The 22,777-nt window shown below is 36.1% G+C and overlaps 1 long non-coding RNA gene across 7 annotated transcripts in view; it reads left to right on the top strand.

The window, feature by feature from the left end:
- LOC127384797 (uncharacterized) overlaps positions 1-20,599 on the top strand; it is a 126,907-nt gene extending 106,308 nt beyond the window's left edge. For 5 of the 7 annotated variants that reach the window (XR_007889499.1, XR_007889505.1, XR_007889501.1 and 2 more), the window contains 4 exons: positions 4,771-4,812; positions 11,468-11,556; positions 13,348-13,498; positions 18,196-20,599. This is a non-coding gene — a long non-coding RNA (uncharacterized LOC127384797). Of the gene's footprint in view, positions 1-4,770; positions 4,813-11,467; positions 11,557-12,093; positions 12,159-13,347; positions 13,499-18,195 lie in introns of all 7 variants that reach the window. The other 2 variants (XR_007889502.1, XR_007889500.1) reach the window with 2 other exon arrangements.
- Positions 20,600-22,777: the final 2,178 nt, after the last annotated feature.

The raw sequence follows: 22,777 nt of genomic DNA, 5'->3' as shown, positions 1-22,777 counted from the left end.
GCAGAAAAAATCACCTGAATGATGAGAACCACACAAGTGGTCTTTGATTTCCCCAAAGAAAATTTTGCAGCAGCAAACAGTTGCCAGCCAGTCTGACTCGTGCTGGTTTCTTTGTCAATACTTTTCTATGGCTTTCTAAAAGCCATGTGTGAGACTGCTCACCATTCCTTGTGTTGGAATAAACTGTAGATATGGGAAAATAATTTCAAGTTACACACAAGGTATTCCATATTTTCTAGCTTTAAGAATTGCATACCAAATGATCCACGATTCAGCAGCTTTCAACCATGGAGAAACTGCAGTAAATGAACAAGGCAACCATGTTTACTCCACACTAAAAATGAAACTTCCTTTATTGTAAGAAGATCTGTGATAAAGTTTGAATGGATACTTTGATTGCAACTATCTTTCATGAGTCTCACAGCTTTTTGAAACTTTTATTGCCATCCTGGAAGCCAGTACATTTAAAACTTTAAGAAAATTGGCTCAGACAATTTTTTGAAAGTACATTGACAAATACATTTTTTTGAACATCTGAATTAAAAAGCATAAGAGTTTTCTCATATTTTCTTCAGGAGCATTTTATAGCAGTTACTTTGGCCTGCTGCGTTCTTGCATAATCCTCCATCCTTTTAGAACAGACTTTGTTAGTTACATTACTGAATACTTTAAGCAAAGACAGGACACCTACCATAGATGTCTTAAATGTGTGATTTATATGTCTCTATTTCCAGGAAGCTGTAAGCAACTCAAAACTCTGAGTTAAAATGAAATGAAAATATAATTTTTATTGTAAATTAAATTCCTGATTAAATTCAGTGCACAATAAGACATTGATTCTGCTTCCAGATGCTGGTGTCAGCAGAATTATTACATAAACCTCACAAATGTGTCTGTAAAGGAGGCAAAAGTACTTGGTTTCTACCTGAAATTAATTTAGATTTTAAACTGCAATGCTGTATTAACTTTGTTCTTTTTCCCTTTCTGGAAATAGCTCTGTGCCCTATGTGAAATATAAGGAAAGATTTGTTGCTGTTCTAGGTATTTTGCACCACCTGTCGTTAACAAACAGACTAGCAGCCTGTAAGCATTGTCTTCAAACCATAGAAGGAAGAGATACTGCCTAAATTTATTTTTTTTTCTAAATATGTTTTTTTCCATAATTTGCTTTATTTAATACTAATAAGAGTGGCTGTCATTAATTACCATTTTAATCACTTCAGGTATTTCTCATAATTGCATGTTTTCAGTGCTGTCATATTCTCTTAGAGGAAAGATACTAATTCATAAATATTCAGTCTCCTGAATTCATTTCCATCGTAAAGGCATCAGTGCTTAAGTTATTTACAGTGAGGGTAATATAATTACAGATGATACTCATAAAACACAAATGGCGGAAATATTTATTGTGAGCAGTGTGCTTATGCCTACATATTTTAACTTTGGATCTGGGTTTGGGAAGAAACACTGAACATGTGAAAGCTGTAAACTAAAAAAAAAAAAAAAGATGCAGAGAATGGAGGAAGTTAAAAGAGTAGGCTTTGGGTTCTGCTAGAAATATTCACAGATCGAGTAAAACATCCTACATCTCTAGAAATGCCATCCCTTTGAGGATTTTATCTGACAAACTGTGGCCTCCTGATCCAAAGCTGATTGCAAGTCGTACAGACTGTACATACTAAATTCTGCCTCAAGGGGTTCTCAGTAGAATCTAACCTCTCCTCTTTCATTGTAGAAGAAAGATCAAGTGTGTCACAGATATATTAGATATTTCTTACCAGTTCAACAAACTACTCAAGGCTGTTTGAAAACCTTAGAAAGGTTTTCCTGTCCAACAAATTGCAGCAGTGTCTTTCAATATACAACAATTGTGATTTAATACTCGCGCAGTTACGCAATTTTTGTCTGAAGAAAAATCACGTGACTGCAGGTCTTGGATCAGGTTAAATCTTAGCAGCATCAGAGGAAGGTAGTGGAGGTTAGGAATGGCAGAACTGAAACAGGGACCCAAATGAGCTCCCTGTGGCAAATTTGTGCCCTTGTACCACAAACAGTGACCCATTGCCTGCCTGGTTCTGTAGTAATATTCAGAGACAGTAGTAACAGATAAAATACATTAACTCTTACTTGTGAGAAATGGTCACCCATGTTGAAAACTGTCTTCTCAAGATGCAGGTGGGCATAGCCCTTGGCATCCTTGCATGGAGAAGACGTCTTCACCCCTTTCCAATAACCCCTGTCACTTATGGGGGACCTCTCATGCTGCTGAGCCACCCAAGCTGGTACCAAGAAAAATGAGCAGTCTTGCAATGACCACAGCCAGAGAGGGGTGAGGCTTGTTGTCTTCCTGATTTTCTGAGCATGAATCCAAATGCATATGAAGCCTCTTGATTTTCCGTGACATCTGCTTTTACTTCTCATTTTTGTGTACAGTTGTGTGTACAGGCACACACACACCTGCACCTGCAGAGTCAAGCCAAGGCAAAGGGGATATCAGTGCGAAAGGAAATCAGTGCATGCTCAGAAGCTATTGGAACGTTTTCTCTGAGGTTTTAATCATAATACCCAGTGTGCTTGTAGCAGGGATAAAAAGGGACTTAATCTGAAAGAACAGAGTTCACAGCTGAAGCTTTTAAAGTCACAGGGGAATGACTCTGCTCTGAGCCAAAGGAGCTAGTTATTAAACATTCGTATTGCCTTCCCCTCACAAACAGAATATCTGATGGCTCAGATTCCTGGTTAATGCATGGTGGCAAGGGGAGCGACTTCCACACTTTTGTTTGTTTCTTCAAAAACTGAGTCCTGAAACAAAGCTCCCGTGACTTCTCCAGCAGAGTTGGGAGATGAAATGGACCAGCTTTGGCATGAGGGTCAGCTTGGATGGGATCTAGCAGGAAAGGATGGAGTCTTGGGTAGAAGAGATACAGAAGGGAAGGATTTGAGTGCAGCCAGTGTTTTACAAGCCAGTTAATTCCCTTCTGATGTTTGTGTTGCCACCAACCTAAATCTGATGTTTTGGTAGCTTCTGACCAAGAGAATTGGGTTCTGGCTTGCTGATAGAAAGTTGTTAGTAGTGTTAAGACTTTAGTGGTGCTGGAATAATTGAGATGAACCTGAGTATTTGGAATCTTCGCAGTTTTACTTTTATCCCTATAAAACGACTGTTTATGCATATCTGAAACAAATATGGTTTTCTTACTTATCTCCAGTCATGAGGGGATTTTTTCTCTTTAAATGATTGGTTTGGGTTAGCACATATGTTCCTTGAAGAAGTATTTGATATTTGTATCTATTTTAAATAGGGCAGCATAGAAAAAACATCATGAATGGATATTTGCCGGTGGTTTGTTTTTTTGTTGTTATTTCCTGAAGGAAAAGTATAGACTCCATTGAAAAATGAAAGGCAGTAAGCAAAGTTATAATTGTTAAACCCCAGATTTTTTTGGTGATGTTACTCTCCTCTGTACAGGTGTGGAAATTTGGATGTGGCTGCTCAGAGCTTGCAAAATGATGTGTTGTAGGATTGATACAGTACCAGGGCTTGGCTCTGTACACTGATATTATCAATGAAGGAAATCAATAGCTCTGAATGAGCAAATACATGGTGGATTTACATTCAGAAGGGGAGTTACACAGAGAAGAGATGGTGATAGGAGCTGAAAATCAAAAAAGAAGTAAAATTTGCAAAGCCAGCCATAAGACTTCTCTTTTCTTTTTGCTTTATACATTTCCGACAAGTGCATGTTTTTGACCTGGTAGATCATCCTCCCACAGAGTCAGAATATGTTGCTTATAGTGCCTTATGTCAAGACTCCAGGCTACAGTTATGTGTATATTACTTATTCCTTTAGAAAAAATGAAAATATCTGTTTTGTCGGAATCAATAAATATATAGATAAATAGTTTGCTGGAGTTCAATGTAAAGTATAGTCTAAATGAATCTTTAGAAAGTAAAATAGTCTCAATTGTTGTAGGTAACAGCTTGTCTGAACTGTCCAGAATGGCTAATGAATGAGATAACAGAAATGCCTGTCACTCCTTCATTGTGCTCAGCATAAAAAGTTTTTTTTCTGCCAAAGACATACAATAGCACTATATTTGATTTGAATATTAATGTTTCACTGAAATTATAAATTTAAATATAACTTTTCTTCATTTGATATTGTAAGAAACTTCACAGAAAAAAAATGGTGGAGTGTGAATCATAATGAGAAGCATCAGCCTGATAAATTATGTAGTACAACATCAGAAAAAGTAAATACGTTTGCTTTTAATTTCATTTTTAAGCCACATTTACCCATGTGAGACTGGAAGTAGGTGTACTACATGCTGATCTTTATCTTTCAGTTATTAATTTATAGATAAGCTACCTCATACTTAAACTCTTGTCTGGATGCAACAGAACAATTCTGCCCACATATCTGTTGTAATTTGTTTATATTTGTGCGTGAAACATACACAGCAAGTATTATGGAGATCCACTAGTTTAATGAAGGTTGTAGGGCACTGTAAAACAGTAATGGAAGAAAGTCTGGTAAAAAGGATGCCGAGAGGCTGATATCCACGAGTTTTAAGAATGTTTTTGCTAATCTGGAGGCAAGCTCCTTAAGAGATAGTACATTGTAGTTACTTCCACAGTTATTTCTACTTTGGTTTTGTGGCCTCATAGTGGGTGTATTAATTGTGTTTCAGGTGTGCTCATTTTTTTACAGAGTTTTTTGCTTTCAAATCTCTATAACAAAATGTTTTTTTCCCCTTTTTTACATGTAGCACTTCAGATTTTTTTAAGAAAGCCACAAAAAATTCAACTAGGTAAGTTTTGTGTTACAGTTCCTGAAGTAGTAATCTGTTGTAGTTTCAGAATATTCTTACAAAAGAACACTTTTAGATCAACTCAAAAGCTAACATTCCTAAGAATGCCTCAAATGATTATCCAGAAGCCATCAGGAGTTTGGAAATGTTAGCAGAAAACAGACAGACAACCCTCTGTTTGGCTTTTTTCCTGCTGCCTCCCTGGAGATAGTTGATATGTGATTTATGATTTACTAAAAATGTTAAATTTTCCTAAGGATGCATGTTGGCAAGATATGTTGAAATCTGTCAGAAGTTAAATTTGTGAGTTCAAAACATGCTGTGAGATGGCTGATGATTAGAAGACTAGTGTAAGAAAACCTGAGAGTAAAGTGCTCCCTTTAAAGTGGTGATTCACATGGTAATTCTTTTTCATTTGAAAATTGATTCTGCACTTTAGATAGATGACAGCAGTAATTTCTCAATCCTACTAGCCCTCTTAACCTTACTGTTGAATTTGAAGGATAACAGCAAATGCCTATCAGACCAAAATTCATTAGACAGTACAAGTCTAGATGTAACGTGGGCTGCACGTGACGAAACAATCTTTGGTCATAACTATACATGGGGGTTTGTATAAAATTTGTTTAAAGACATAATACCCAATTTTTCATCTCATTAAATAGGTTTAAGGACTTAATTGTAAAATTAATTGTAAAATCTGGAGGTACACAGGACTACTGTTCTGCTCTCAAGCATTCTTCTTGAGAATGGAGAGCTTGTGGTCATTTTCCATGAGATGCTGCTTGAGTAATATTTCTAGGTTAAAAAAATTCCAAATATTTTGGGTTTCATTGACTATGTTGATTAATTACATGTAAAAATCAAGTCCAAAGATAATGTGCATTACTTACGTTTATACATAGGAGATCTAATAATGTTTTATGTGTAGAAACATAAGGTCTACTCATGTTTTTATTAAAATTGGCAGTAAATTATATTCCATATTAGCTAGACCAGACCAAACCAAAGAGAATTCAAAATTGCTCTTGTCCTCTTATGGGCCCTGACAAATGGGCTGGAGCTCTCCTACTCCCCATCATCTCAATTTCTGCTCCTTAGGAAAAAAGCAGCTAGGGGGTAACCAGCAGAATCTTTTTTCCCCATGAAGATATACCATAACTGAATAGTTCAGGCAGTTTTAAGTACCTTTCCAGTCTAGCATATTAAAAAAGTCCGTGTCTTGAGACACAAATGCTGGTAGGTACAGTCACGTTTAAATGCTGTGCCTAAAAATCCCCAGAGGGGAGGGCACAAATAAGGCCTCTTTTTTTTCTAGCAGAATTGAATTCTTCCTTTTCTTTGGACAGTGAATATAAATTTTTATTCTTGGCAATTCCTGGCTTTATGAATTATAGTTCATGCATATGTATTTACAGAAATGAATGACTGACTGGTTTCCTGGGATTTTTACCAACTTAGGGGTCTGAGCATCAATGAATATAAAAAGCAAACAAAACCACAGTTAATAAGAATTTCCATAAGTCTGCTCAAAAATAGGAAGCCATGTATTAACGTACTGAAAAATTATTTAGGACAGACCACAAATGCCTTTATTTTAACACTTTTGCAAAAATAACTTTGCAAAATGAACACATTTATCTAAGTTGATGGATAATATTTAATAAAATCAGCAATTCTCCTTGCCAGAAGATACAAGCCAAATCATTTTTAACTGAAATATTGTGCAATAATAAAATTGTAGAAAGAAATTAGTGCTTTTTTAGTGTACCTGGGCTAAAGTTAAAATAGAGGAAATGTTTAGGGATGTGCTAGGAATAAAATTCCAGAATGAAGAAACGGCCAGAGACCTTTTGCATGTTGTAGTTACAGCTACACAATCCAAACTGAAATGTTGTAAGGATTATGGGCCCTAATCCTTCTGAACTCAATAACACTTTCTCTGTCTCCAAGTAAGGTAACTGTTTATGCCACGTTACGTCTGGCCCCACCTTGGTGCACCAGGGAAGGAGAGTTGGAAAAGGGATGCAGACAGGACAATGTGCAAGGGGAGGCACAACCACACCTTTTGAAGTCACTACTACCAGAAAAGGAGATGCAAGACCCTTGGTGAAAAAAAAATATGATATCCCATTAACAGTCCAGACCATCAGTGTTTGGTCAAGGGGTAATTGCTTAGTTATTATGAGCAAAGTGGTCAAGGTTTTCCAGCTTACAACAAATGGAATTGCATATTTATTTATTTTTTTCAAGGCTTGTAGAATAGTTAATATTTTGTTTGCTGTTACAGAAAGCCAGATTTTCTGATATTTTAATATATATAGAGAATTAATTTTATGTGATTTAAAGAATACTTTTCAACTCTAGATCACAGCTGAAATGGGTAATTCAGCTTAGATATACAGTGTGGATTCAAATTGTAGTAACTACCAAGCTCAGACTCTTATTTAATTATATTAATCTATTTTAAAATGTAGTCAAACTCTTTATTAATTTCCTTTTTGGCATACTCAGTAATTTCTGTTGCATTCCAATTTTCATCCATTTAATAATCAAAGTACTTTAATTATTGGATACATTGAATCCTAAACTATATCTTAGATTTTAAAAGCATATCTTTAATTATTATTGTGATGCTTTGTATTGCACATTGATAGCAACTTGACTAGATTGTTGTCGTTATTCTTAAATTTATTTTGCTTAGTAATCTTGCTAGCCAGTCATTTTATTGCTGCAATAAGCAAATTTTTCCCCTCTTCCCCTGTTTCCTTCTGAAAATTCTTATTCTCTTTCTCTTCCTTGATAATAACTACAAAGCTATGATTTTATTAAGTGGTTTCATTCCAAGATGGAGCTTGATCCCACCAATGTTTGTGTTTTTCTGGAAAAAGTGTCTTTTGACCTGATTTCCATTGGTTGCTTGGGAAAGCTAATACTGGAGATAAGAGAATATCTTCAGTGACAGTTGTCTTGTTTACAGAGAATCTCCCTGAAATTTTTTTTGGAAAAACCTATCTAAATGAAATCTTGGTCCAGATTTAATAATTTCTGACTTCCTGCGTTACGTCATTTGAGAAGCAATCTCCGATAGTTCTATGCCTTGTTTACATTAGAACAGTGTTATTTTTCCCCCTCAACATTTAACCATAAAACTAAGAGTTTTTATAAGACTCTTGTTAGGAGGATGAAGTGGTACACAATGAAAATAATGGCTCTATGAAAACTATTTACCCTTAGATAAAATTTAAATAGATGAGCAGAAGTGAAACACCCAACTGGAACAATGCAGAAGAACTTACTTTAGCATAAGTTTTGTAATATTTTTCCTTTTACCTTCCAAGCTATTAGGATTTTTCAAAGTACTTATTGTTGGTATAACACTAACTTTTAAAAATCAAAATTATTTGTGTGCCAGAGCCACAAGCTTGCCAAGGATGTCTGAATTGAATCCAAGAGTTAATCCTAACTTTAAGATTTCTAATTAATTAATCTTGGCTATAACAATTGTAACCTGCAAAGGATGAGATTGCTGTGGAGTTCATCTGCTTCTAAATAAATCCGTTTTTACATCAGAAGTGTCCTTAAAACTGGTATTTAAAAGTTACTAGTGCTTTAAATTGTATCTAAATAGAAATCATTCAAAAAGAACCATTTAATTTTCTAAGTAAACATAAACCCCAAGCCATGCTTAAGTGGAAGAAACACCTCGGGACACTTACAAAAGCCCATTTTAAGCCATTTTTGGACTGTAAGCCTAAAGAGACTTTGTACTGGATACAAAATGCGACAGAGCTCTATTAACTCTGAAACCTTCTGTTTACCTTTCCATGCTAGAGCAGTAAAGCCAAGCTGGTGATGAACTGGCAAGGTTAATCCACAGAAAGACAGGTTGCTTTTCTGTAGGCAGTGAATACAAAACAGCCAAGCAGTGAGCACTCAGCAGGGCCACCTCTCATCTCTTCAAAAGCTTGCTTATCTTTTGGTTTCTGTAGGCGTGTCACAGGGACACCTGGAAGAATGTCAGGCAAACCCACAGACAAGGGAGAAGATGTCAAGTCTGGGGTCCAGCAGGGAGACTGATGGATAGAAGGATGTCATTTTATCACATGACTCTCCCCACGCAATGCAGTTTGACTAAGCTCACCTAAGTTCAATTATACAGATCAAAATAGGTTCCAACTTTTTATAGTGTGTACACTACTGCTGCAATGAATAGCATCAATTTTAAATCAAAGTTTTGGTATACATTTCTGATTATTTTTTTTTCTGTCAAGGTTTTAAAACGCATTAATTCCCTTTACAGAGCAACTTTAAATATTTTTATCTTGATTTGAAGCCAAACCAAATTTTAAAATGTCAAAGGCCATCTTTTAAAAAGGCCATAATTTAAAATGTCAAAGGAGTTTGCAGGGTTTCACCATACATGCATAGGACAAGAAAAAAGATGCAGTCATTCTTCAGAGCACTGAGAAAATAAAAATTGAATGGTTTGTCAATGACATGAGAGTTTATTCTAAGTATTAAAATTACTTTTGTATTTAAAAAAAAACATATAAAATGGAAGCAATCCTTGTGAATTATATCTAAACACTGGAGGAATTGTTGTGTTATAAAGATAGTCTAAAGACATTTACAACTGAATCTTTTTCTTGCCTTCAGTGGATATTGGATAGAGCTTTTTCTCAATGAAGCAGCAGAAATTTGTCATTACTGGTAAGAGCCAAAATAGCAAATCATTAAAATAAAACTATTAAAAAAAAAAAAGTCACGGCTGATTTATTCACATTCTTCATGAGTAACTGAATTTTTTTCAGTTGCTATCTGATGGATGTATAAAACCATTAAGCTAATAAAAATTCTACATAATAAATGCAGAATAATAATTGCAGCCAGATGCATTAAATTAATTAAATCTTTTCTGAATCAATTTATGTTATAATGACTTATGTCATGTGGTTAGGGTCTCTTAGAACAATATTTTATCAAACTATCTGCAGTAGAGTCAAGCAAGTGTTTCATCTTTAATTTTATTCTGAAAAGTTAGGAGAAAGAGTGATTCTTCACATGGTTGGTTTTGAGTCAGATCTTCAGTGCCTGTTTTACTGCTACACTTTCCCAAGTACCATCTGTCCTGGAGTGCCTGAATATCGAGGCAGTGGAGATGTCACATACACTGGATAATGCTGTGTCATGTCACTGTGGGCTTTCTGCATGACAGAAGATCTTTAAAATCTTTTAAAGGTCATGCTGGCCTAAAAGAACTTAGTGGCAAATCTCTGGATTCCAACACAAACAAAAAAAACAACTTAGCAGTTTTTCCTGCCAGGTAGGAGGAGTCTTTCACATCACCCATGACTGATGGCAAGGGAGCTTAGTGTTGGCTGAGTCTGGCTCTGTGTTTGTATTATTGCAGTAACAACATTTTTAGGAAATTAATTGTTTTGTTAGTTAGTATCTTCTTTGAACTTTTGCAGTGAAATAATTGTAGGAGCGGTAACTAGACAGCTGTACAGAAGAGGAATTCTTTAAAAGTATAATACTGGTAAAAATTCTTTGGGATTTTTTGGTTCAGTGCTGTTTATTAGATATTTTACTTTTTAGGTCATACAGAGCCTTGATTTTGCTCTTGTACTTGTTGAGGAGTGTTTGCTTCTCTCATGAATACATGGAATGTACACTGTACCCACGCACATGCATAAATTAATATGTCAGGGTATGGAATGAAAGTATCTTCTTTTAGCCATGTTAAAGAAGGCAAAGTATGTAATTTAGGAGACCAACTTCTTACAGAAGCACATAATGTAAGCTAATGTTTCATGATCAGTTTACATCCTCAGGCAATCCTTAAGGGAGTACACCACAAATCATTTGAAGCATGGCAATGCTCATAGTTTGCTGCAGCAAATACCTCCTTTTTTTTATAGTTTAGAGGAGCAGAGTAATGCAGGACACTGCAAGTCCTTCCCATATTCTTTCCTTCTTGTGTGTCATCACATATTTTTTTACAAAAGTCTTATTTTCCTTATGGACTACTTGCTAAAATTGGTTATGAATTGATCTGTGTTCCTGGCATGTTGAGCCCAACAGAAGTGCCTCCTTGGCTTCCCCCTGAATGTGTCCCTGCTGTTAAGAGATGGCCTCCCTGTGTACCACTTGTGTGCTTTCCACCCCACATAATCCGTTTTGTAGTGATAAACAGTGACAATGTATTTCATAAGGATATCACTTCTTTATTCTGGCATCTGCTAGGAGACGTTCAGAGACTTCGAAGTTGAGTTTTCAGTCTCGTGTTAAATGTTTTGAGCCGTTTCCAGTCAGGTAATCTTCAGTGACTCTTAAAGCTGTAAAATCAAGGCAAATTTCTAAGCAACAGTTTAAAAAAAAAATGTACATAGGTGTATCAGTATGCACTTGGAATATATTGTCTGGGAGAATTGCTCTTTGTGGACTTTTGCAGACTCCCTGAAGAAAGGGAGTTTTATTTAGCAAAAGCTCTAGGAATGCTTAGCTGAGCCCTGCTTGCCAAGCCATTTTATCCACTTAAGTGGAGCAGGTGAGCACAAATAGAAATTCCAAGGCTTTTATGAGAGAAAGGATAGGGGAGGCAGTAAGAGATTGTATGTGGAGAGCTGACATGGTGTTCTTTAATATACAGAAGAGCAACGTGTGACTATTTGGAGAGACTTTCTGTAAATCTCTGCTTGTTTGTCATGAGGAAAAAAGAAATGCCAAATAACATCCATGGTATGTAGGAGCCAACCTGGTAATGAGAAATGCCAATATAAAAATTGCATGGCATTTGCTGAATTTCTACTGCACATGATTTAAAGGAATTTACTCACATTTTTCATTACATAATGATAATGATTTTATCTGTAGACCATAATTAATACATCATGGGAAGAATCCTGTGGTTAAAATACATGAAAAGCTATCATAGATGGAAACAAACACAGCATGGGTTTCACTCTTTTGGGTTATTTTTTTTTATTATTATTTTTTTTCCTAAGTACTAGCAGAGATTGTGTTTTTTTAGCTACATTTTCTCAGCGTTTCAAAATTGCTGTAGCTGGTAATACTGCAGTGAGAAGAAGCATTTTTAATAAACACAAAGCCTGCGACTTTGATAAGAGAGTAAATTTTGTGCCTACAGAATTAGAGCCCTTTTAAACAAGCTACTGAAAACACAGGAATATGCATGCAGAAGCAGAAGGATACTGTATTTTTATCACTTTGTAAAAGCATAATTAGAATAAAATGCCATTATTCTTGCACTAACAGATACCCTGTATGAAGTGTTATCTTCTGCTGTCACTTCATGAAGCAGTTGCATGCTTGCTTTAAAGGTACTGGTTCCTGAGATAATTTTTATTTGCTACTAGCATTTGATTTATTTGACATATTTGATCATGTTATTATTTGATAGTAACATTTCAATTTAGTGTCTTTTACTTTTCATCTGATGAAAGTACTTGGGCTGGCTACCTCTTTACAACTGATCCAGGCAGGTTACCTTTTCCTCCTCTTAATTTCTTAGTGTTGCACATGGATTTCTGTCAATAAGTTTGCTTCTCACTTCACTGAGTGTCAGAAATAATCAGCTCGCTATCTCACATTTATTCAGGTGCGAGCAGAGGCTGCACTTTGCTGTACGAATACCAAGGGATGTAGCTACAGTCTTAGACCTTTTAAGTAAAGTAGTATAAACAGAGCAAGATGCATACAGGTGCATAAACAAATTTTTTGTTCAATCAAAAGCTGAATAAATTCTAGCTCACTAATTCACAATTTTGGTTGACATTCCAGTAAATATTCAAAAGAAGATCCCACAATTGGTTTTGTTACCCAGTGAATGAAAAGCATACAAATACATAAAGTAGTTATTAAACTTTTAATAACTTATGTATGGTATTTAAAATTTTTCTAAACAGATACCAAAAACTATTCCTCACCTTTACATATGGTTTTAAATAATACATGCACACTGTATGAATGCTGAACTGTTGGTAGATTTCCTTATCATTGCTTAAGGCAAAAGGCAAACTGCTATTTGCTACAGCAAATACAAAGTTCAGGACACTTATTAGTCCTGACAGATTTTCATTCTGAGAATGTTGCAGAGCTTCAGAGAATTAGCATCCTTGGTTTGCTGAGGAGAGAATGGGAAAGAAAGGTTAAGGCCTCAGTCCTGCACCCTGTGAGGCACTGTCCTCAGGCCAGAAAGTTTCTGAGTTGAGCATCAAAAACCTCATTTTAGAGGAACTATATCTCAAGTAAATAATCACATTTATCTACCTTCTCAAGGTCATTCTTATACTGTTAACTTAAAAATATGGTGCAGCCCTCTTACTTTTATGAGTTTTATTAGTGTTAGTAACAAATAAAAATACAACAAAGGTATCAGAAAGGCTGAGTGACCATAAATGATACTGATCTACTAAGAATTAACCGATGCAGTTGTAAAATCAAATTGATAATTTAAATTGGGTCAGTATTTTAATGAATTAATGATTCCATTGAACTCTCTTCTTCAAGGTCAATTTCCTACTATTAGGACTCCATGGGTATATATCTCCTTGGGTTGGACACTTCTGTTCAAGAGACTGGATAATCTTTCCTTTGGTTCACCAGAAAAGAATCACTCTGCTACCTTGGTTTTGAAGTTCTCACATGAGTGACATAAAAGGTACATGTAGATCAGTGTGAGTATGGCTTGGATAGGAGTATGCAGTCTAAGTCTAAAAGAATAAAATGTTGTTACGATTTTGTTATTGAACAAAAATATCTCACCTGGTTGGATGGTAAATGATTTTCTATAAATACCATGTATCTCTGTGGTACTTGGAAAAAAACCCAAACAAACACAACAGAAATGTAACTAGCTAATGACTCTACTTAACTATATAGAATTTAAAATGTGTCACAAATTTCTGCATTGACCTTCTTCTCTCACTCTTCTCCTATAATCTGTCGCTCTTTTGCCTAATAGTGCTGATCCCTGCCACCTAGAATGCCTTTCCATCACCTAATAGTTTTCCTTTGACGTTTCCTGCTTTTGCTGACAGAAGCTTTAAATTGTTTCAGACACAGCTTCCAGGGCAGGAAAGATGAAAAGAAGCTAACTGGTGCTAGAGTTGTGCACGTTTCTGATTCAAATTTTGTGGTTTATAATGAATACTTAAGGAAACCTTCCTTAATTTTTTATTTTTTGAAGGGCACACTCCTGAAGACTCTACAGGTACAAAAAATTATCCTTGCTTAACATTTTTTACAAGTTTTATTCCATAATTTATTAAATTTAAATTTATTCTTCATCTCCCCTGCTCTCTCACTTAAAAGTGCTGTTGTTTTGGCATGGTTTGAGGCTATTCATTATCGGCAGAGTACAGCAAGATGTGGATTTTAAGAGGTATAAATGTGCTTTGAGTATTGGATGCCTTTCTTAAAGGCATCACCTCTATAGTTTTCTATCAAAACGATGATAATGGAAACATTAGCCAAAGCTGACCTTTCTGTAGACATATCTTCCTCCTCTCTGGTAATGAAAACCTCTTGCTATGTTCTAGACTTGTCACATCATGCCATTACAAAATACCAGTAAAATTAGGATTACTATTGCCAGCATTTTCTTGGAATGCTTGAGAGTATGTCAGAGCTGTTGGACAAGCCCAGGTTAATTCTCTCAACAGTTGCCCTTTTTTTTTTTTTTTGCCTTTTTTTTTTTCTTAGCTGGTATTTCAGTATCTACATGTTATGTTTAAATGCCATACAATGATTTCTGGGGTAATTAGACTTTTTTGTAATATTGGCATATTACTCTGATATCAGACAAATATAGTAGAATCATTAAGGTTAGAAAAGACCTTCAAGATCATCAAGTCCAACTGTCAGCCCTGCACCCCTGTGACCACTAAACCATTTCCTGAAGCATGACGTCTACCCACGTTTTTAACACCTCCAGGGACAGTGCCTCCACCACCTCCCAGGGCAGCCTGTTCCAATGTCTCACCACTCTTTAAGTGAGGTATTTTTCCCTATTATCCAATCTGAACCTCCCCTGCTGCAACTTGACCCCATTTCCTCTTGTCCTATCACTAGTCACTAGGGAGAAGAAGACAACACCCACATCACTACAACCTCCTCTCAGGTAGTTTTAGAGAGCATTGAGGTCTCCCCTCAGCTCCTTTTCTGAACAGCTCCAGCCTCTCCTCATAAGACCTGTTTTCCAGACTCCTCATCAGCCTAGTTGCCCTTCTCTGCACCCTCTCCAGCACCTCAGTGTCCTTCCTATACTGCGGCACCTAAAAGTGCACACAGTACTCGGTGTACAGCATCACCATGGTAAGTACAGGGGTAAGATCACTTCCCTGGTCCTGCTGTTCACACTGTTCCTTATACAGGCCAGGTCTTGGCCACCTGGGCACACTGCTGTCTCATGTTCAGCTGGCTGTCAGTCAACACCCCCAGGTCCCTCTCTGCTGGGCCTGTAGCGCTGCCAGGGGTTCTTGTGGCCCAAGTGCGGGACCTGACATTTGGCCTTACTGAAACTCATGCAGTTGGCCTTGGCCCATTGATCAAGCCTGTCTAGATCCCTCTGCAGAGCCTCCCTGCCCCCAGGCAGACTGACAATTTAAATAATTTATTTTTTAATGAATCAGGTTCTCATATTTCAGAAAAGGTAGGGATGAAATGAAAATCTGCAATGTGAAATAAACTGCAGCACCAGAACAGTGTTTTCCTTTCTTTAAAAACTCTATATATTTAGATGTACCACTAAAAAGTGGTTTCTCTCTTGACTTGCCAATGATATAAAAAAATCCATATCTGAGTCTGGAACCTATTAACAGATTAGCTTCCCAGGCCAGTTTGCCTGAGAATCCCTATAACATTTTTCAAAACACTGGATGTTTTTTCAAAACAGCTGGAGAGACAGCACTGTAAGGCTGTAAAGCAGATAAGGAAAAATTAGGAGCTCAGATAGATTGGCCCTGGGATTTTGAGATCTCTGTTGTCCCCACTACCGTTACCCAGCTGGTGCATAAGACTAATAAAATAGACTATTATCTTGTATTGTTTGTAATGTTATTAATTTTTCAATTACTAACTACTGACTACTGTTAAACTTACCATGTTAACTCTTTTACATCTGTTCCAATTTTTCTTATAAAAGGTCTAAGAGAATCAAAGATATATCTGATATATCTTTTAGTATCTGAAGGACACCTACAGGAAAGCTGGGGAGAGACTTCCTACAGGGCTTCTAGTGAGAGGACAAGGGGTAATGGATTAAGAATGGAAGAAGGGAGATTTAGGTTATACATTAGGAAGAAATTCTTCACTATGAAGGTTATGAGGCACAGGAACATGGTGCCCAGGGGAGTTCTGGATGCCCTCTCCCTGGAAGTGTTCAAGGCCAGGTTAGATGGGGCTCTAGTCTAGTGGGAGGTGTCCCTGCCCATTCAGGGGTCTTGTATAAAGATGATCTTTAAAGTCCCTTCCGACCCCAAACATTCTATGATTCAATGTTACTGTGAATATTGGCTTTTGTACCAGGCTACTTTAAATCTTTAGGCAGGTGTTTAACAAGACTGCCTACTAATATCTAATATTTTGAGCATTCCTGTATCATGTGAGATGCTGTCAGAGCAGAATGACTTCCAAGAAACAGATTGTTAGTATTGAAATAATGGGAAATGTGTAGAAGAAAATTTCCATTTTGAAGTTGCAGAAGTAAAACTTCAGCACATTATCAAAGTAATTTATTATTTTTGATTACTAAATTTTGTTCTAAGAATCTCTGTTGTGATTTTCAAAAGGATAAATTAGGATTCCTTAGTTTGACTGTGATTTTATTCAAAGTTATCCCAGCCTGAGAACTGTTTAAGTTTACAAGAGTAAAGTAAGACTGGGTGAGGGTCAAGGGAAGGCCACAGAGGGAACTTTCTAAGTTAAGAAGTTTTGATCATCTTTAGTTTTGATAAAAATGAGAAAAAAAAAAATCTTTGTAAAAATACTGGTCTGATGTTGCAGTAAAGCATGTAAATAGTTTGTGGTTGGCCTACTCTCTTTTCAGAGTTCCATCTTGAAGTCCCTGAAAATGTGATTGTTTATTGGAAGCAATTTTCTCTAACCAAATATAACACTGCAGGGTCCACTAGAAAAAGGATATTGTAGTTCAGTGCTTGAATAACCATGCAGAACTGCAGAGATGTGTTCAGAACAATACACTGGCTCCATGGATCATTACTAATTATCCCTTGTTTCATGGCTAAGTGCATTAAATAATAGATTTGGGAAAGATAAAGTTTATTGTATCTAGTTTAAGATAAAAATTAAGAAATTATTGACCCATTTTAGAAACAGAGCACACTGAGATTGTGGCCATATTAAATTTGCTATGATTTACAGAAGTTTGGAAGATTATCTATATGGAAAAAAATATCTCAGAATGTGTATGATACCTAGTCATTTACGTAGGTATTCCATTCTGTCTCTTGTTTTTAGTTTTTGTTATCCTTTGAGTTGTGTGTATACGTGACAGGGTGGAAACTTTTGCTTGAACCACCTGAGCCTTCCTGTCTCCCCCTTACAGGGGAAAATACAGATTTTTGCCAAGGTCAAACAGTCCATTAAAGCCTGCAGCTCTCCTGAAGCTGGAGCCTGACTATGACTCTATTACCCACACTTTCCCCACTGCACAGTAATTGGGACCTCGTTAGTGATCCTTAGGAATCCAACTTCCAAACTGGAACCACTCCAAAATCAGGATACCTCATTAATAATGGTCAGGGATAGTTGTCTTACATGAGCGCTCTGAGTCAGGTTCTGAGATTGAAGGGTCGTTTGGATGTGGTGTTGGTGGATATGGTTTAGGGGAGAACTTTGTAGAGTAGAGATGACGGCTGGACTCAGTGATCCCAAGGGTCTTTTCCAACTGGAATAGTTCTAAGATTCTATGATTGAAGTAAAGCATCCAACTACTCCCTTTTCCAGTGTAAACCTACAGAGACATTTGTGGAACAGATGACATAAGAGTAATGAATTTTGGCCTTAAGTGAAAATGTGATACACTTAGAAGTCTCTTCTAATGACTTGCATGTAAGCATCATTGATTATGTAATTTTAGATTTATGCAGCTGTCCAATTCATATTAAAAATCTATAGTAATAACACAGTTTAGTAATGCTTTAACTTTGAAGCCTTTATTTAAGCTGAATGAGAACAAGTAACAGGTAATCATTTCCCCATGACATCCTTGTTTTACTGAAATAAATGAGCTCAGTCAGAAAGTTTAGAAGATCATCACTTTTAGCACGTTGCAGTGCCTACATCTCCTGCTCTGGAAAGGGGGGGCTAATGAACAGTTTTGCTTTCTACCAACAGGCAAAACAAATGATATACCCAGAGAATCTGGAGGTTGGATGTGAGCTGTTGGACACAGCATCTGATGAGCTCCACCACAGTGATGCGTGGGAAGACAGATGCCCAGGGCTTTCCTTCTATCCCATGTCCCTCCCATGGGAAATATAGGGGGTTTGGAGCTGCTTATTTGTTTGTCCTCTGCCACCAAGGAAACAGAACTGGATGGATTGCTCTCATTTGAATTTTTCTTTATGGAGTCATTTTCCACTTAGCAAACAAAATCGCGGTGACATTTTCATGCAGTGTTAAACTGTAAAATATTCGCCTTTCTCAGCCTGTTCATGAGCCTGTCTTTTCCCACTCTCTGTGACACGTAGCATAAAAGAAAAATGTAGTTAAAATTCGAACAAAAAACATTTTACATTTGCGTTACAAATCTGTACTAACTTTCAGGTACTATACACCAGAGCCAGCATGTGAAATGTAAATTTCAAGTGATGTGGATGATTTTTTAAAAAAATCCAGTGGTTTATCTGTGTAGTCCTTGACATCATGTTTTAAAGCAATGTTCTTCTAGTTGTTCAGCTCCTAATCTGAGTCACACTACATATTGATAGTTTATATATTAATTGTTATTATAAATACATTTACAGTCACTAAAGCATATAGATTTCCATCTGATTCACATATGCACACCCATACATATTTGTTAGTCACCCTCTGTGTTTAAGTCACAGCCAGAAAAATGAAATGCAGAGAACAATGTGGTTAATGTATATCAGGCCTAAGGAAAGCTGAAACGGACTGTATTACTCAAGAGTCTAATCAAAATATGAAAGTTCTGCATCATAGTCTTGCAAATATATTTTCTTCTTCCTAGCAGAGAACTAGTATTACAAAAAACATAGTAAGAAAAAATTATACAATAAAATATGTCTGTATATGTGAGTGTCTATGCATATTTTTCTGATAATTTCTTTAGCATTTTTACCATTATTTTTTGTGTGCTCTGGTGTCACATAACATAGGTATTCATTACCAGTTTTGAAAATGAGGCCAACTTATGTTCATAAAGAAACTTGACGGTGCTTGTATCTGATATTTCAAATGGGAGGAGTGTGCCAAGATGTAAATGTTGGTAATAGGGTGAACAGGAAGGTGAATGCAATGCTTGCATTGTCAAGACTGGCTATGGTAACAAGTCAGCATTTGTAAAAACCTGTTGAATTTGCATGAGAGAACAGTGTACAAAGAAAAGTGTGATTAGTACTGTGTACTTTTCTCCTTCCAGTTCCCAAGGAGATACCGTCTTTCTTCAGTTAACTGCTCCATCTGGGCCATAAATTGCCCGAGAGACCAACACTGGTTTGAGGCAACAGTAGGTCCGAAGTGGGTGAACAATTTCTTAGGATCCCACTGGGGGGCGAAGTTTAAAGGTTTGAAAGATGTTGAAGTTCTGAACAAGACAGAAATCTTAATCCTTGGTTGATTCAGCTTATGCTTTTGTTACTGCAGCCCATCTGCTAAAGAATATAATTAATGATAATTTTTCCCTACATTTAACTGTTCATAATGTAGACTGTTTGGGACAAAGCTTTCTTCATATGTTCATGTACAGTCTTGGATATTGATTAGAGTAATAGCCTGGAGAGACAATTATTATGTAAATAGTAATATTCAAAGAAAATACTGCCACATGGGAAGCACTAATTTCATGATCATTGGCAGTATGGTGGTAGTATAACATGAATTATGAAGAGTGGTTTAACAAGAAAAATCAAAGTTAATAACATACATAATAGCAGAGAACATGATTTAGGAGAGTTGATGTGTTTCAGAGGGTCACACACAGATGCATTTTATTTATTTATGCAAGAGTTTTCACTACATACAATGCTAGTTAATAATCACTTGTAGTAATAGGATTAAAACCTGACAGAAATCGGACCAAGTGAGTTTTAAGCCATATTAGTGGTGGCATTTCCCCCCTCAGATTTCTGACTAACGAGGCAGAAGGGTAGCATGGATTTGTAATTGTTTGCACGCATTTGCGATTATGTCTGCTCTCTTGGAGAGAAGGAGACACTGTACAGCAAGTCAATCCAAAAAGGGGAAAAGATGAAAAAAGAAGGGGGCAGTAGATATTAGCAGTGCCTGTTGACATTGTCATTAAATGTTATTACTGACTTCATTTAGAGTGAGAGTAACTATCATTAAACCACTATTCATTAAATCTCTTGGGCATATGTAGAACTTCAAAGAGAGATACCATAAACACTTTAGGCATGTATGTCCAGTTTAACCATCTGTTTAGTGCAATCCAATTGTCTGCAATCTGTCTCACCAAAATTTGAAATTAAAGTGAAAAAATTTTAAATACAGCAAAACGTAATTTTTTTTTGTTTTGTAATTAATTAAAGGATTGAGGCAATGTATATGATTGAAAGAGTTGTGTTTGAAGAGACTTTAAAAAATTGAAATGTAATTGTTTATCAGTGTTAATTTATTTTCAAGTGGCTGAAAGTGAAAATAAAATATGGAGGGGAAAAAAAAGAGGGGAATGTTGTCAATGCTGCTTGAAGAAGATTAGCAAGTACAGAAAGAAGAAAAAGAGGAAGAGAAAGCAATTTTCCACCTACATCTGTGTATGTACTATTGTATCGGAAATATTTGCTTTCAAATACTTTAACTGTTTTGTGAAAGATTTCAATATATTTTTTTTTTTTTTCAGGTAACACCATCTATTAATAGAATCAATATAGACAAAACTGAAAAATAATCAAGCTGATGGATCTAGAAGTAATTCTTTATTTCAGTGTGACTTGGATGTGAATTTGACTGAAGCTGTCAGATTCCTGGTGTCCATTGCTACCAGGTGATGGCCAGTGCTGTGTCATGATGATGAAGTAGAGAAGCAGCATCACAAAAATTGACCTGGAATGAGAAGGCGGCCAGTGGTGGTTTTGAGTTAATATCAGAAAATGTCTGTGTCCACCAAATTATATCTGTAAGTTTCTGTGGGTGTTTATAAAAAAAAAACTGGATTTGGGAAAGTTTTTAGTTTGAGTATTTGGGTGAGGAGAAGGGTTAATTTTGCTTCATGAAGAAGCAAAGAATTTCAGGTTAATTTCTCCTTTTTTTTTTAGTGATTCAGAAACACGTTAGCTGTCATCATACAGCTTTTTCACACAAAGCCACTCTCAAACGCAGCTTCTTCTAATGCACCAAGAAGACCTCACCAAGAATTGTTTCCCTGAGCTCTTCTCTAATGTCCTTTCAACATCAAGATTCCCATTTTCAATTTGGTTTGAACTTTTGACCCTGTTATTTATTGTTTCTCCGTAGTGCCTTTGAACTTTTGCAAAATATGTTTTCAACATTGAAATTAAAACAAAAGCTTTTGTTTAGCATAGAAAGAAATTATTTAGAGAAAGGGGAAATTAAGGAAGGTTAATTCAGGCATGTGCTCTTTAACACGACACCATGCAGTTGAGACTAAAATTAAGAAGGAAAAATTTAAACATTGTCCCCTAATTTGCAAATCCTGACATTTAGGTTAAAATTGCACTGACTGTTTATAGTGGTACTAGAATTAGAAGGGATAAAAAAAGGAAAAAACTGGACATAAATGATTCGATATTTTTGGAGAAAAAAAATTTGAAAGTCTTTTTCCCACTTATCAGGCAAAATTTTGGCCGAGTCCTGCAATTACCTTTGTGATGTGTCTGATTTTGATTGCTGCCTTTTACAGAAGGAACTGAGTTAGAGGGATGCAGCTGATATTTAGGACAGAGTTACAGTAAAAAAGAGTGCTCAGAGCCAGTGCACAAGAGAAATCTTGGAAATGGATGTCTGTTCTATATGGAGAAATGACTAGAGACAATTTTCAGCAGAAACACTGAGCATATTTATATGATGTGGTGTATGAGGAATATGTTCCAAACAAGATGGAAATTACGTATGCTTAGCCAATGAATATAAAAATCACTATTCAGTGATTGCTGTGAAAGCCATGATCATATTTGCAGAATAAAGCATTAGAACATCTTGAATGTCCCTTTTTGTAACTGCCTATAGTAGTGTGCTGTTCACCAGCATTTATTTTGACATTTTATCCTGAACTTTTCATTAGAAATGTGTTTATCTTCTTTATAGCAAAATAAAAATGCATGAGAAGTTCCTGTGGGGATTTTGTCACCATTTTCCTCCTAATTTTTATGACATGTTATCTTTCCAATATAACATTGTTTTTGAAGGCATGATTTGTCATATAGCTTTTATGAAACCAAAAGTTTGTGAATCTCCCTGTGGAATCAGAGGCACATAGGAAAAAATAGCAGGGCCCTGTTTAATGTTATGAAATGGAATTTGTGTAAAGCTGTTGTCATAGCTACAAACAAACAGTGATGACTTTTGTTTACATTCTATGCATATCCACATAATATTTAGTACTTCTGGTAAAACTGTTTGAGAACTTGAAAATCTAGAGATATATCAGTCTTCATTTAATGTTTACAAGTTGTTTCCCTGTTAGATAAGGCAGACACTTTTCTATTTCTTCTAGTTGAGAAAGCAGCAGTAATCCACTTTCACTAAAATATTA

The sequence above is a fragment of the Apus apus genome, chromosome 4, assembly GCF_020740795.1.
Source record: "Apus apus isolate bApuApu2 chromosome 4, bApuApu2.pri.cur, whole genome shotgun sequence".
NCBI lineage: Eukaryota > Metazoa > Chordata > Aves > Apodiformes > Apodidae > Apus > Apus apus.
The sequence above is the reverse complement of the archived record's forward strand: the minus strand, read 5'-3'. Positions and strand labels throughout refer to the sequence as shown.